This window comes from Corylus avellana, chromosome 8, assembly GCF_965113065.1.
Source record: "Corylus avellana chromosome 8, dhCorAvel1.hap1.2, whole genome shotgun sequence".
In the NCBI taxonomy this organism is placed as follows: Eukaryota; Viridiplantae; Streptophyta; class Magnoliopsida; order Fagales; family Betulaceae; genus Corylus; species Corylus avellana.
In genome coordinates this window covers 21897471-21911195 of record NC_142497.1, presented here as the reverse complement: position 1 = coordinate 21911195, position 13725 = coordinate 21897471, and the positions used below count along the sequence as shown (strand labels likewise).

Genomic DNA, 13725 nt, shown 5'->3' with positions numbered 1-13725 from the left:
TTTTATTTTGGTGACTTTCCTTCATGGGATAATGCAAGGCTTTTGTAGTATTAGGAATTCTCGAATGCATTTATTTTCTCGTGTTCATTGACTGGTTGCAGGTTTCTCATCACACCAGCTCTGTTTTAGATCTTACAATAGTGGGTTTAGATTCCATGGATGGAGATTCAATTGCCCATGGACAACAGCTGTTGGAAATATATAATGAAATATAGGGAAATATGAAGGCAATAAAATAATTAGGACTTCAAGGTTTGATCAATTATGATCACAATGACTATTTTTAGAATGTATTTTGTCCCATTTTTAAGTGCAAGGGTATATGACAAAATAACTCCAAATACAGTGAAGGCCAAATGTTACTCTACAGTCTACAATAGCAGTTTTTTGTAGTAACAAGAAATTACCGATATGGAGAGTTGTATAATAGAAATTAGTAGGAGTCTCCAAGGGGAAGCTCAATCGGCTGGGGATCACGCCTTATGAAGCGGAGATCGATAGTTTGAATCTCCACTCCCCTACTCTTGTGTGGACATGTCAAAAAAAAAAAAAAAAAATAGTAGGAGACAAGAGAGAAGTTATTAGCTTGTGTCTACTCTGCATATAAATTATAATGAGAGTAATATTTATGATTATTTTGGATAATCTAATGGTTCAAAATCATAATGGTAAGCCATTGATTTCTTCTCGTTATAAACTCTCATTGATCTAAATATTGATTTTGACTGTCATATCATCATAGTTGTATAAAAATCGTGTTCCAAGGGGTAGCTCAATCGGCTGGAGACCACGCTTTATAAAGCGGAGATCACTAGTTCCCCCTCTTGTATGGACATGTCAAAAAAAAAAAAAAAGTAGTATAAAAAAGTTACAAGAATGTAGTATTTTTGAATAAATGTTTAGTAGAAGTTTCTATGTTTTAGACATTAAAATGGAGTTCAGACTTTCCAATTACTATATATGTTTTACTTTTGCTTATTATAGTAGCAGTTGAGACTTTGCAAACTGCAATTACTATGTTAATGAACAGGTTAAAAGCATTTTGGTTAAAATTTTAATATATGAACAGAAGTTAATTAACACCGTTTTTTGGAAAATTCCGTTAACTCTAAGTGAAACTTTCTTGGCGTTTCTATAAAAACATTGAGAATTACTTTAAATAAGCACCGTTAATTAACTCTAAGTGAAATGCCAAGAATTTCCTTAAATAATTAGCACTGTTTTTAAAAAGCAGTAGAGAAATACGAGTAATGTTACAAGTTCCTCTTGTGTCACTCTTATGTTCCTCTAAGGATGATGTGACTCTTAAAATCACGATTGGACTTGTGATTGATCATTATTAGATTTTGATCAAATAGTAATTTTAAAAGCCACCTCATTTTTTGATGGACACAAAAGTAATACAAGAGGGACTAATAGAATTACTCAAGAAATATGTCTCACTTTCTTGGAATTCCAAAAATGCCGAGAATTTGAAAAACATTATCACTATTCTTTCTTAGGCCAATAAAATTACCTTCACGACACCACTTTTTTTCTCTTTTTAATATGTCCACATAATGGGAGAGATATTCGATCTAGTGACTTTCGCTTCATAAGGAGTGGTCTCCACCTGATTAAACTACCCCTTGAGGACCCGACGTACACCTCCTTTCTAGACGCAAAGAAAAGGTTGAGAAAATAATTATGAGTGTTTTTTCTCTCAATTAGCAGCGTTTTTGAAATGCCAGTAATAACTTTTTTTTAGTGATCAAAAAAAAAAAAAAAAAAAAAAGGAAAATTTTTGGTAGTTTGAGGGAGACATTGTCACAATTGAAAGTTTGGGAAAAACATTATCAATTGGGTGGTAGTTTGAGAGGAGTATGTGACTTTCCCCTAAATTAATATTAGAATGGCGCATGGCCATTCGAATAAAAAAATGTAATATTAGTGACGTGGCTAATTAATATGTGACAAGTAACATTTTATGACTGCATTTTTTTGTTTAATGTTGGTTTTATGACTACTAGTTGAATGGCAGAAATCAATAGTTGTTTGAATTTAATCATTTTTTTTATTACCTTTCTTTTCATTTTTTTTCTTTGTCATTATTATTGTTTAAATTTTTTCTATTCCTTTCTGAGACATTTTTGTAAAAATATTTTTAAATTAAATTGTAATAAAAAATCCGCACTATAGGCTAGTCTTATATAAAACATTAAAACTAGAACATCTTTGAACTACAGTAGGCCTAGATATTATCCCCATAATTGGGAAAAAAAAAAAAAAATCTTAAGTGATTTAGACATGCATTATCACAATTGCTTAATTTGCATACATTTTTAGTGTTGTAATTAACTTGATTTATAGAGTTTTGGATTTAATATCATACAATATGCGTTATGTTGATAATATTATTTAAATTGCAGTGCATACCAGGAAAAATGACAAAACTTCCATGCATATCTATTTAACACGTCTATTATGTGTCTTCTAGATTGCTTTTACACTGATATTGCTATTACAATCTAACACAGGCCTCTGTCGACACAGTTTATATTTTGTTAAGTCCATGCTTAAATATTTTAGGAGTCGAGGTTTGAACTCACTCATAATATTTGTTCTAATATCATGTTAAATTAATACCACTTGTCTCAAAATTTTAAGCTAATAAAAATAAGTAAATTTAACAATTTAATTAATATTCTAACAATTTTTTATGAATGCAAAAATATTGATCATAAACAAATTGGACCATGCATCCATATTCTATTATGGAAATTATTAAGCTAGACCTCTTGATAAACAAGAATAATTTTCTGCATAATTTTTCATTATTCAATTACCCTCAAATAGAAAAGATTACATCCGATAAAGGTGGAGATAGGCTCCCTGTTGACAAATAACTAAAAGAGTCTGGCTGACTTTAAATAGATAACTATGACTACCAGTCTACCATATAATATCCTTATTTCTACTACGACAGCAACGTAGCCATTAAAAGACAACAACAAAGCAAGTAAAAGATAACTCCTCCAAACTTCTTCTTCAAAGTAAGATATTCTTACATTACATTTGGCTCATCAACTATCAGATGAATTCCACACTTGTTCACTTCAACTCCTTCGCAAGGTGGGAAAGACACCTCAATTTCATCGCCACTTTCCATCACCAATTCATTAAATATGACTCCACTTTCCAGCTCATATTTATTTCTTGTGAGTGGCGTCAGGTATAGAAAGAAATGATCTTCTTTCCTTGGTAAAAAAAAAAGGAGTGCGCATGAAAATCGCCTATTTGGATTGTAAAGCGCCTATTTGCCCCTAGTGTTGGACTAAAACCCGTCCGGTTGCCTCTAGTTTTATTTAGGATTGTAACGTAAGGAGTATAATAAGGAGTATAATCTTGGGTTGAATAAAAAGCACAAATCGCACAAACAAGCAACCGAAAGAATTGACCTTTTGACATAGGAGGTACATAGAAGGATATCGAAGACCCAATTCCCTGATGGGTGAACCAATTTGGAACCTCACTACCAGGGAGGCAAATCATACGAGACTCATCATCGCCTATGGTTGACGGACACTGTTCAAAAAAAAAAAAAAAAGTTCAGAACACAAAATGAGAGAGAGAGAGATCGAGAGAGAGAGAGAGAAGAACCTGGTAAACTGGTAATGACTCCTAAAATCATATGCTAGACTGTAGCACCCTTTCGAGTGCATAGAAGCAAATTCCCAATTCTCCAAGCCTTGAATCTCAGTCAATTTGGAGCAATTCCGAAGGTCAAAAACTTGTCTTCTTTTATGGTTGGACAAAATTGAGAGTCTTTCCATTGATGTACAATCATGTATATCCAAAAGACATACACTTGCGAAGAGTCCTGAAATTGATTGATGAGACGTACACTCAAGTAAAAGCAACTCATGCAATTTAGGAAGGCGTCCGATGCAATTAAGTAAGTTACGAAAATTGTTTCTTGATAAATCCAAAAACTGGAGTGAAGATAAACCCACAAAATCAACAGGAAACCCAATTTCAGACAAATTATGCCTAGAGAGATATAGTTTTGTCAAAGAACGTAATCCAGAAACGGAAGGTGGTAGAAAACATACTGGGTTCAAGCTTTTTGATGAAATCAATGATGAGAGAAGCGATGAACAAGATTTTGGTGACATAAAGGATGAGAAAAGTGACAACCAATATTTTGAGGATTGTTCTTCACATCCAGATAATGATGCAATCTCAAGATTCTTTAAAAGACCAAAAGAGGATGGTAGTTGCTTAATAGCAATTCCATCTGCAAGTAGCTCTGTTAAAGCCATCATATTCCCTACTTGATCTGGTAACTTGTCAACTTTTAAGCAATCAGACAAATCAAAAGTTTTGAGAGATTCTAACTTAGAAATGCTGCTTGGAAGATTCATAAGACTCTTGCATCCTTTTAAATTCAGCAAAACAAGGTTTTGCAAACCTCCAATGGACTCATGAATCTCGACCAACCCACTGCAACCTTCAAGTATCAGTATCTCCAATTTTAGCACTTGAGAGAAGTCTGGTGATTTGGTGAGGTGTTTGGAATTGCTGAGATTTAGGACCTTCAGCTTGTTGAGTATCTGTGAAAAAAAAAAGAAGAGAATAAATAAGGAAATGAAAAGTTCTTGTTAGTTATACATTTAACATTAATAAAGGAAAAAAAAAAAAAAACTTAGTAAGATTTGTTGTACTTTATTATTCTTTCAAACTTGTTTGACATTACTACACTGCATGTCAAGAACAGCAAGGGACTCTAGATGAAAATTATGCGGAAGAAATTCTAGAGGGCACTCATGCCAACAAAGCCATATTAGCTCTTCAGAGAGATGTTCACACGATCCTTCGAGATGTACAACATTGATTTGGAGTAATCTCAAAAGCTTCATATTTGTAAATGCTTTAGTTTTGATAAAGCATACATCTTCACATCCTTTTAAGACGAGACCCTCAACTTTTATTGCTCCCTAGCAAAATAGATAGTTGGATTAGGAATTCACATCTTCATCTTGTGTAAAGCTAGAACAACTTTGAACTCTAATAGACGTATATATCCTCATCAATTTTTTTTTTTTTTTTTTTTTGAAAAAGCACTAAATTGATTCAGAAATTATAAGAATTATTTGAAACGTTCCATACTTTCTAAATATAATATTGGTAAGTATTAGTTGTTAACTTGATTTAGAGAAGATTTGGATTTAAAATCATTCAATTATAACTATGATGCATGATTGACAAAAAGGCAAAAAGCTCACATATACCTAGATAAGACATATTATGTGAGTGTAACAGCATTTCTATATATATATATATATATATATACACACACACACACACAAATGCCTCTTACCGTATGGTTGCGTAATACATTTAAGACATCTTTGTGAAACTACAACCTACTACGTTCTCCTAGCAAAGTGGGTAGCAAATCTTTTGGCTTTTTACGAATATCTCCCTTCCCATATCTCGAATAAGACCATGCATTCTAACTTATTTTCACGATCAATTGTCAATAGGGACCTCTCAGTGAGAGTTTTGATACCAATATTTGGAAAGAAATCACAAGCATCAAGTATTTGGATGACGTAATCTTTATCTTTATTCATTCCAACAAATAAACATGCAATATCAAGGAATATGTTCTTTGAATCAACGTCCAGTGCATCAAAACTTATTTTAAGTATATTTTGAATCTTCTCAAGAGGAGTTCTTTGTAATTTTTCCAGTGTACTTTTCCATTGATCAATGCTTATAACTTTAAGAAAAGAACCCAAAAGCTCAAAAGCTAATGGAATACCTCCGGCATAAACCAATGCTTCATCTGAAAGATTTGAGTATTCTTCTTTTGGATTGGCCATGTTGAAGGCATGCAAACTGAATAGTCGATGAGACTCCCAATAATTCAATTCTTTGACCTCATATTTTTTATTTGCTCTCAATGAACTTAACACAGTTTCATCTCTAGCGGTTACAATAATTTTACTTCCGGGACCAAGCCTTTCCTTTTTGACTAACTTGTGTAGGTTTTCGAAGTTAGCCACATCATCAAGAATAACAAGAACCTTTTTTCCATGAATTCTTTCCTCAATTATACTAATTCCTCTATCAAAATTAACAATCTTCAACTTTGTTTTTAAGATATCATGAAGAAGTTGTTCTTGTAAATGAGCTATGCCATTGCACGTTTATGAACTTTCTTTAAGGTTAAAAAGAAAACTACTTCCATCAAATGCATCATGTATTTCATTATAGACGGCTTTTGCTAGGGTTGTTTTGCCTATTCCACCCATTCCATAAATGCCCACAATGCAAATGTCTCTTGTTCCAAGATTTAATAAATATTTTATATCCTGAACACGAGACTCCATTCCTATTGGGTATTTGGCAACATGCAAGCAAGTGGGGTTCACTTTACACAAAACTTTATCAACAATCTCGTCAATGATCTTTTTTTTTTTTTTTTTTTTTTTCTTTCTAGTTGAATAGGGAAAAAAAGGGCGACACGGACAAATGCAACTCATCTTATAACATGACAGCACTTGTCTTGTGCTGTCCAGCAACCCATTTACTCTAGTCTTGATTGAGTTAAAGGCCACTTGGCTAATATTGAGTAAGAAACGGAACATACTTGGGGACTATGTGGTTCATTGCTTGAGTATTTCGATTTGGTGTAAATGATGAAGTCTTGTTGATTGTTCCTTGAGTTGGGCCATGTCTTCCACGATGTGAATAATGTTGATTATGGGTTGCATGTAAAAATATACATATATATGGATGATGCTAATTATTTGAGCTTTGACAGATTTAGTATGATTGAGTTAGTGCTTGAATATTGATTTTTGCAACTTCAATTAATGGTTATGCATGAAACCGATTCTGAGGATGGAATGAGATGGGTGTTGATTTTGTTGGGAATGCATAACTTTTGTAATTTTGATGATCGAAATGGATGGTGATTTCGGATTGGTTAATTTCTTGGATTTTTGTAACATGCAAAGAAAGTGTCATGAAGTGAACAATACATTGATTGATTGATTGAAGTATATGTTCGGTATGAGTTTACCAAGATTGATGATCCAGCCATGAAGGTGTTGATAGTTGTTTTCCTTGTTGGAATAGTTTTGAATTGATTTAAGTAGTTGCATATAAAGAAAAGAAATACTTTTTTTTAAAAAAAAAAAATTCCAAAACAACTTTCCACACAACTCAGAGTTCCAGAATGAACAAGTTCAGCATGTGTCCATCAATTGGATGATAGATTATCGTTCTCATAAGGTGACACACCGGAAGAAAAAGATAGTCATGCATTTCAATGACAATAATAGTCACATAAATGCCTAGAAAATTAAAAAAAAAAAAAAAAAAATAGGTGTCACATAAATGGTAGAAAAATATAAAGAAAATTTCCTTAAAATATTTTTTGCAAATCTATAATGGTTTTTCATCCCAATAACAATTCTAAGGGTGCGTCTGAGATAGCGATTTCGTAAGAATAATCTGCGTTTTTAAAAGATATTGCAAAATGTAAGACGTTTGACATTACGATTTAAAAAATACTTAATTTAAAATAGAAAAAAAAATCTGCGATTTATATAAGCAGGTTAAGGGATGCTTATTTGAAAAAACGCGACTTTAAACCAAAATTACGATTTCTCATAACAAATATTTAATAAAAAACTATTTTTTAACATGCTTTACCAAATATTTTTGCGATATTAAAAAGTAGTGATTTCAACAACGCAATTTTTAAAATTGCACTTATTAAAATCGCAATTCCAAACAGATCCTAATAATGCCAGAGGGATTGTTGTGTGCGTAGCAACAAATCTAGGGAAGAAAATAACCTCAATATTCAAGCTTTCATAAAAAATAAAAAATAAAAAATAAAAAATAAAAAATCGAGAAAATACAGCATTTATTTGATTTTCTAAATATTCAAAATTTTGTAAATCAATTGTCCAACAATGCAAGCAAAAATAGAGTTTGATGAGAGTAACGTAAACATTATTTATTAACAAAGTACACCTTCGATTAGCTTAGGAAAAAAAAAAAAAAAAGAACACTCCTTTAATTAAAATAATAATAAAAAAAAAAAAACATAAAAAGGATCTATATTTGGGGGGAATTGCGCTGTGGATTTGCTGATGGGTGGGACCTCATCATCATCTATAGAGGATCAGTATAAAAATCACTTTCATCTACTTCTATAGTATTTGCCCAATCAAAAAGTGGTATACGCGCCTCGTCTCCTGCATAAATAGAGAATTCCTGCTTGCAGACGAAGAACCGCTCTATTTTGTCTCCACTTGTATCCATTACACTTGGCTCATTAACTAGTAGATGAATTCCACACTTCTTCACTTGTATTTCACCCCTAAGCTTTATATCCGGGACGTCGACGGACACCTCTATTTCGTCTCCACTTTTCTTCCTCAATTCTGTCGCCTGTACAAATATTTGATCTTCACAGCTACCAAAAAATGAACCAGCTATGGACATTATGAAAAAACCATTTTGATGAGTCCTAGTTTTATTACGTAATCTCCAGTTGAAATTACCCACTCGTGATAGGTCTCTGGGTGCTTCCTTGTTTGCTGCAAAAACAGCGCAAAGAAGCATCTTGCCGATTTTACCATCCCAAAAGGAAGGTACACGAAAGGATATTGAAGAACCGGTTGTCCGATGGCTAAACCAATTTGGAATCTCACTTCCGGGAAGGCAAAGGGAACAACCGGCATCTGCCTTGTAGATCATCTATTTCAAAAAAATAAAAACTGTTTACGTCATAATTTGTCCTTCACGACATCTATTTCAAAAAAAAGTGTTTACATCATAATTAAAAGAGAGAGAAAGAACCTGGAGAACATCCTCCCTAAAAGCAGGTGATAGATTGTTGCACCTTCCCATGTGAAGACATGTTCCAGATCGAAAACTCTTGGAACTCTGAATCTCAACCAGTTTGTGGCAATTATTAAGGGACAAAGATCCTAAACTCTTGTTCGTCCAAGTTAAGATTCTTTCCAATGATGTGCAGTCATTTGCTCTCAAAATTCCATAAACCTGTACATTTAAGGGGACTGGGATTGATTGAAGAGTATTACACTCATTCAAAGTCAAATGACACAATTCAGGAAGGTAATTGATGCAATTAGGTAGGTTACGAAAATTGTTTCTCGATAAATCCAATATTTCGAGTGAGGATAAAAGTCTAAATTCAACAGGAAACTCATCTTCAGACAAATTACGCCCACGGAGATTTAGCTGTCTCAGGTTTGTCAAAGAACATAATTCAGATAGGGAAGGTAACAAACTTGTGCGCTTGGAGCTTTTGGGTGATATCCATGATGAGGATGGTACTCCATATCCATGTAACGGCATAATTGCAAGATTCCTCATAAGACCCAAGGGGGATGGTCGTTGTTCAATAGTTGTTCTGTCTGCCAGCAACAATTTTAAGGCCTTCATATTCCCCAATTGTTCTGGTAACTTGTCAAGTTCTAAGCAATCAGACAACACAAGAGTTTCAAGAAACTCTAAGTTAGAAATGCTACTTGGAAGATTTCTAAGCTTCTTGCATCGCCGTAAATTTAGTTCCTTCAGTATTTTTAGAAGTCCAATAGACTTGTCAACCTCAACCAAGCTTATACAACCTTCAAGAATCAATTTCTTTAGGCGAGAAGTTTCTAAGAATTTTGGTGATTCGATGAGGCATTCACTTCCACGTAATGATAAAGTTTCAAGATTCTTCAGAAGGCTAAAGGAAGACGGTAGTTGCTTAATACCAGTGTTCTCCACATGCAGCTCCGTTAAAGCCATCATATTCCCCAAGTAATCCGGCAACTTTTTAAGATTAAAGCACTCGGACAAGACAAGAGTTTTAAGAGATTCTAAGTTATAAATGCTGCTTGAAAGATTCCTAAGGTTCTTGCATTTTCTTAAATTCAGCAAAACAAGTCTTTTGAGATATCCAATAGACTCATGAACCTGAACCAAGCTTGTGCAACCCTCAAGTATTAGTATCTCCAGTTGTGGGACTTGTGAGAAGTCTGGTGATTTGGTCAGATATTTGGAATTGCTGAGATTAAGGACTTTCAACTTGTTAAATATCTGTGAAACAAAATAAAGAAAAAATATTTTTTTGTTAGTTAAATATTTAACATTAATAGAGGAAAAAAAAAAAAACCACTGTAAAATTTATTATACTTTCTTCTTCTTCCAAACTTGTTTGACATTACTGTGCTGCATGTCAAGAATAACAAGGTTCTCTAGATGAAAATTTTGTGGTAGAAATTCCAGAGGGCATTTATGCCAACAAAGCCATTTTAGCTCTTTAGAGAGGCATTCATAGGATCCTGTGAGATGTACGGAATTGATTTTAAGCAATCTCAAATTCTTCATATTTGTAAATGCTTCAGTTTTCAAATGTATATCTTCAAGTACAAGGAGATTTAAAATGAGACCCTCAACTGTTTCTGATCCCTGACAAAATAGATGGTTGGATTAGCAACGCACATCCTCATCTTATGTAAAGCTAGAATAACTTTGAACTAGAGTATATATTCTCACCAAAATTTAAAAGAGAATACTATAGTGATTTGAACATGATTAGAAAATGTTAAAACGTGATTGCATACCATTTTAATGTTGTAAATTGCATAGTGGAAAAAAAAGCACTATAAGATATATAGATATATATACCACTTACCGTATGGTTTTGCAATACATTTAAGACATCCTCATGTAACCACAATCTGTTCCGCTTTTTTGGATGTTTCGGTGATTCTTTATGAACAATTTCCCTTCCCATATCTCGAATCAGATTATGCATCATCAACTTATTTTGGAAATCAACCGTAACAAGTGACCTCTGAATGAGAATGGGGATACCAATTCCTGGAAAGAAATTACAACCATCAAGTATTTTGAAAACATATTCTTGGTCCATACCGACAAAGAAACATGCAATATCAAGGAATATGTCATTTGTAGGACTCTTCAATGAATCAAAACTTATTCTAAGTATTTTTTGAATCTTGTCATCAGGAGTTATTCGTAGTCTTTCCAATTCACTTTTCCATTCAACAACACTTCTATCTTTAAGAAAAGAACCCCAAACCACAAGAGCTAATGGAATACCTTCGGCATACGCCACTGCTTCAATCGAAAGCTCTAAGTAATCTTCTTTAGGATTGGTCATTTTGAAGGCATGCCAACTGAACAGTTGAAGAGACTCCCAACAATTCAATTCTCTGACCTTATATTTTTTATCTGCTCTCGATGGACTTAACACATGTTCATCTCTAGTGGTTACAATGATTCTACTTCCCGGACCAAGCCATTCCTTTTCGACTAACCAATGTAGTTTTTCAAAGTCATCCACATCATCAACAATAACAAGAACTTTTTTTCCACGAATCCTTTCCTCAATTATACTAATTCCTCTTTCAACATTATCAATCTTCAAATTTGTTTTCAAGATATCATTAAGAAGTTGCTCTTGTAAATGAAGTAAGCCATCAGACTTTTTTGAGCTTTCTTTAAAGTTTGAAAGAAAACAACTTCCTTCAAATGCAACACATATTTCATTATAGATAGCTTTTGCTAGGGTAGTTTTTCCGATACCACCCATTCCGTAAATGCCCGCAATGCAAACATCGCTTGTTCCAAGATTTAATAAATCTTTTATATCCTGAACACGAGACTCCATTCCTATTGGGTATTTGGCAACATTCAAGCGATTGGGGTTTACTTTATACAAAATTTCTTCAATAATATACTCTTTGATGAATCTTGACTCATACCTGAAAACAATAAAATAAGCACAAAGATAAAAAATTGTGACTCATCAACACCATAAAGATGTTATCATCTCAATCATTTAAGATATAATACATCATGACAAACAATTACGTTTTATATTTAGTGATAATTATCATTGAAATATATTTCTATGTAATTTCTTCTCCCGATGACATGCCATGAAACAATTTTTTTAAAAAAAAAAAATTTTTTTTAGCAGAAAAAGCCATTAACTGTTTCCCACAAAAAAGGTTACAATATCATTCCTCTCAAGTGCACAATAGTTTATCTAAAAGGTTTGTCTCTAGATAGCATGATGTTGATATCCAATAGAGTCGGCACGGAACATAAAATCATAAACCTTTTCAACTCAAACACTAATTTTGTTCAATCCATTTAGCTTAATGTTACTTATAAAAAAAAAAAAAAAAAAAAAAAAAAATCAGTTTTTGTCTAAAATTTACAAGAAAATAAAAGGACCAAGAAAAAAAAAATGTATGAAAAAGTACAAGCTAGAGTCCATAGCGTAATACCCATTAGCAATGCATTTGAGATCCCAGCCGGAACAATTGGCAGCATCAGTAAGAGCTTCCTTCCACCTTTGCACCCTCTCCATGTCAGTTTGAAACTGCTTTGCATGCCTAGCAAAGGCTTCCGCAAAAGTTCCAGTCTGGTTTCGAACATCTGAAGGGTCCACATGGTAAAATATGGGTAAAAGAGTGTGGCCTTTGGTATTCTTACAGTGCACAATCTCCACAAGCTCATCGAGGCACCACTTAGAGGAAGCATAACCTTTGGAGAAAATCACAATAGAAATTTTTGATCCATGAATCGCACTAAGTAGTTCTGTAGAGATGATCTTTCCTCTTGGAAGCTCTTCGTCATCTCGAAATGTGTGAATTTTGAGTTGTACCAACGCAGAGTAGAGGTGATCGGTGAAATTTTTGCGAGTGTCTTCACCTCTAAAACTCAAAAAGACATCGTAATTGCAATGAGGTCCCGAGGTACTTGTTGTGGTTGAGTTTGATTGGACTGCAAAAGGAGACAAATCCAGTGAGAAACAGGAGTGGTAGACCCTGTAAAATGGGTGCAATCAATATTTTCCTCTTTTTATTTTCTTTACTTTCTAAATTTAAAAAATGAGAAAGAATCGTTAAACCTAATTCAAAATGCAAATTCTTTTTATGGATCATTCACTCTGTTTCTTTTTCAACTTAGATTTTTATGGTTTTTTTTTTAAAAAATAGCTTTCACTTCCACTATGGCGGAGAACCAAGCCTTAGTGGAAATGAAAGATTTCTATCAGTCTCTCAAATGGGTCTCTCTGTTTCTCTCTTCCTCTCTCCTAAAAAATTTGAGGATGAAGAAGACTCCAGTATATTTGGCTTTCACTAGAGTTCTCTGCTAAATTTTGTGGAGCATCTAAATTACTCAAATCAAATGGCAACACGTGCTAATCCACTAGACATAACACACAAATACATATGCATATCTATTAGATGTGTGAGTGCGGCGAATACAGTACCTTCTTTCTTTGAGTCTTCGCCGACAAGAATCTTTTGAGGCTGGTTTTGGTCTTGGTCTCGCACTGGTGATTTGGGCATTGGAAATTGACTTGTAAGGTCAACAACAATTCCTAGGGAAGGGTCGTTGGGGTCAATCATATCGTAAGGAAGGGATGCTTTGGTGAAACCGGAGGTTCCTTCTGAAAGAGGATTACTTGAATCCAATAACCTGAAGAAATCTTCTGAGGCCGCGGAAGCCATGGCAATAATTGAACCGACAGGAAGTGGATGGTTATGTGTGCCGTAATAGGTTGTTATGAGTATAGACATGCCCTCTGAGCATCTCCACACCTAATTGCAAAATAATAAAGAAAATTTAATACAAGGAATGAATGAATGGAAACCTTGTATA

At 33.7% G+C, this 13725-nt stretch overlaps 1 pseudogene; it reads right to left on the bottom strand.

Moving 5' to 3' along the window:
• Positions 1-3043: 3043 nt before the first annotated feature.
• On the bottom strand, positions 3044-13487 carry LOC148584281 (uncharacterized; annotated as a pseudogene).
• Between the last annotated feature and the right edge of the window lie 238 nt (positions 13488-13725).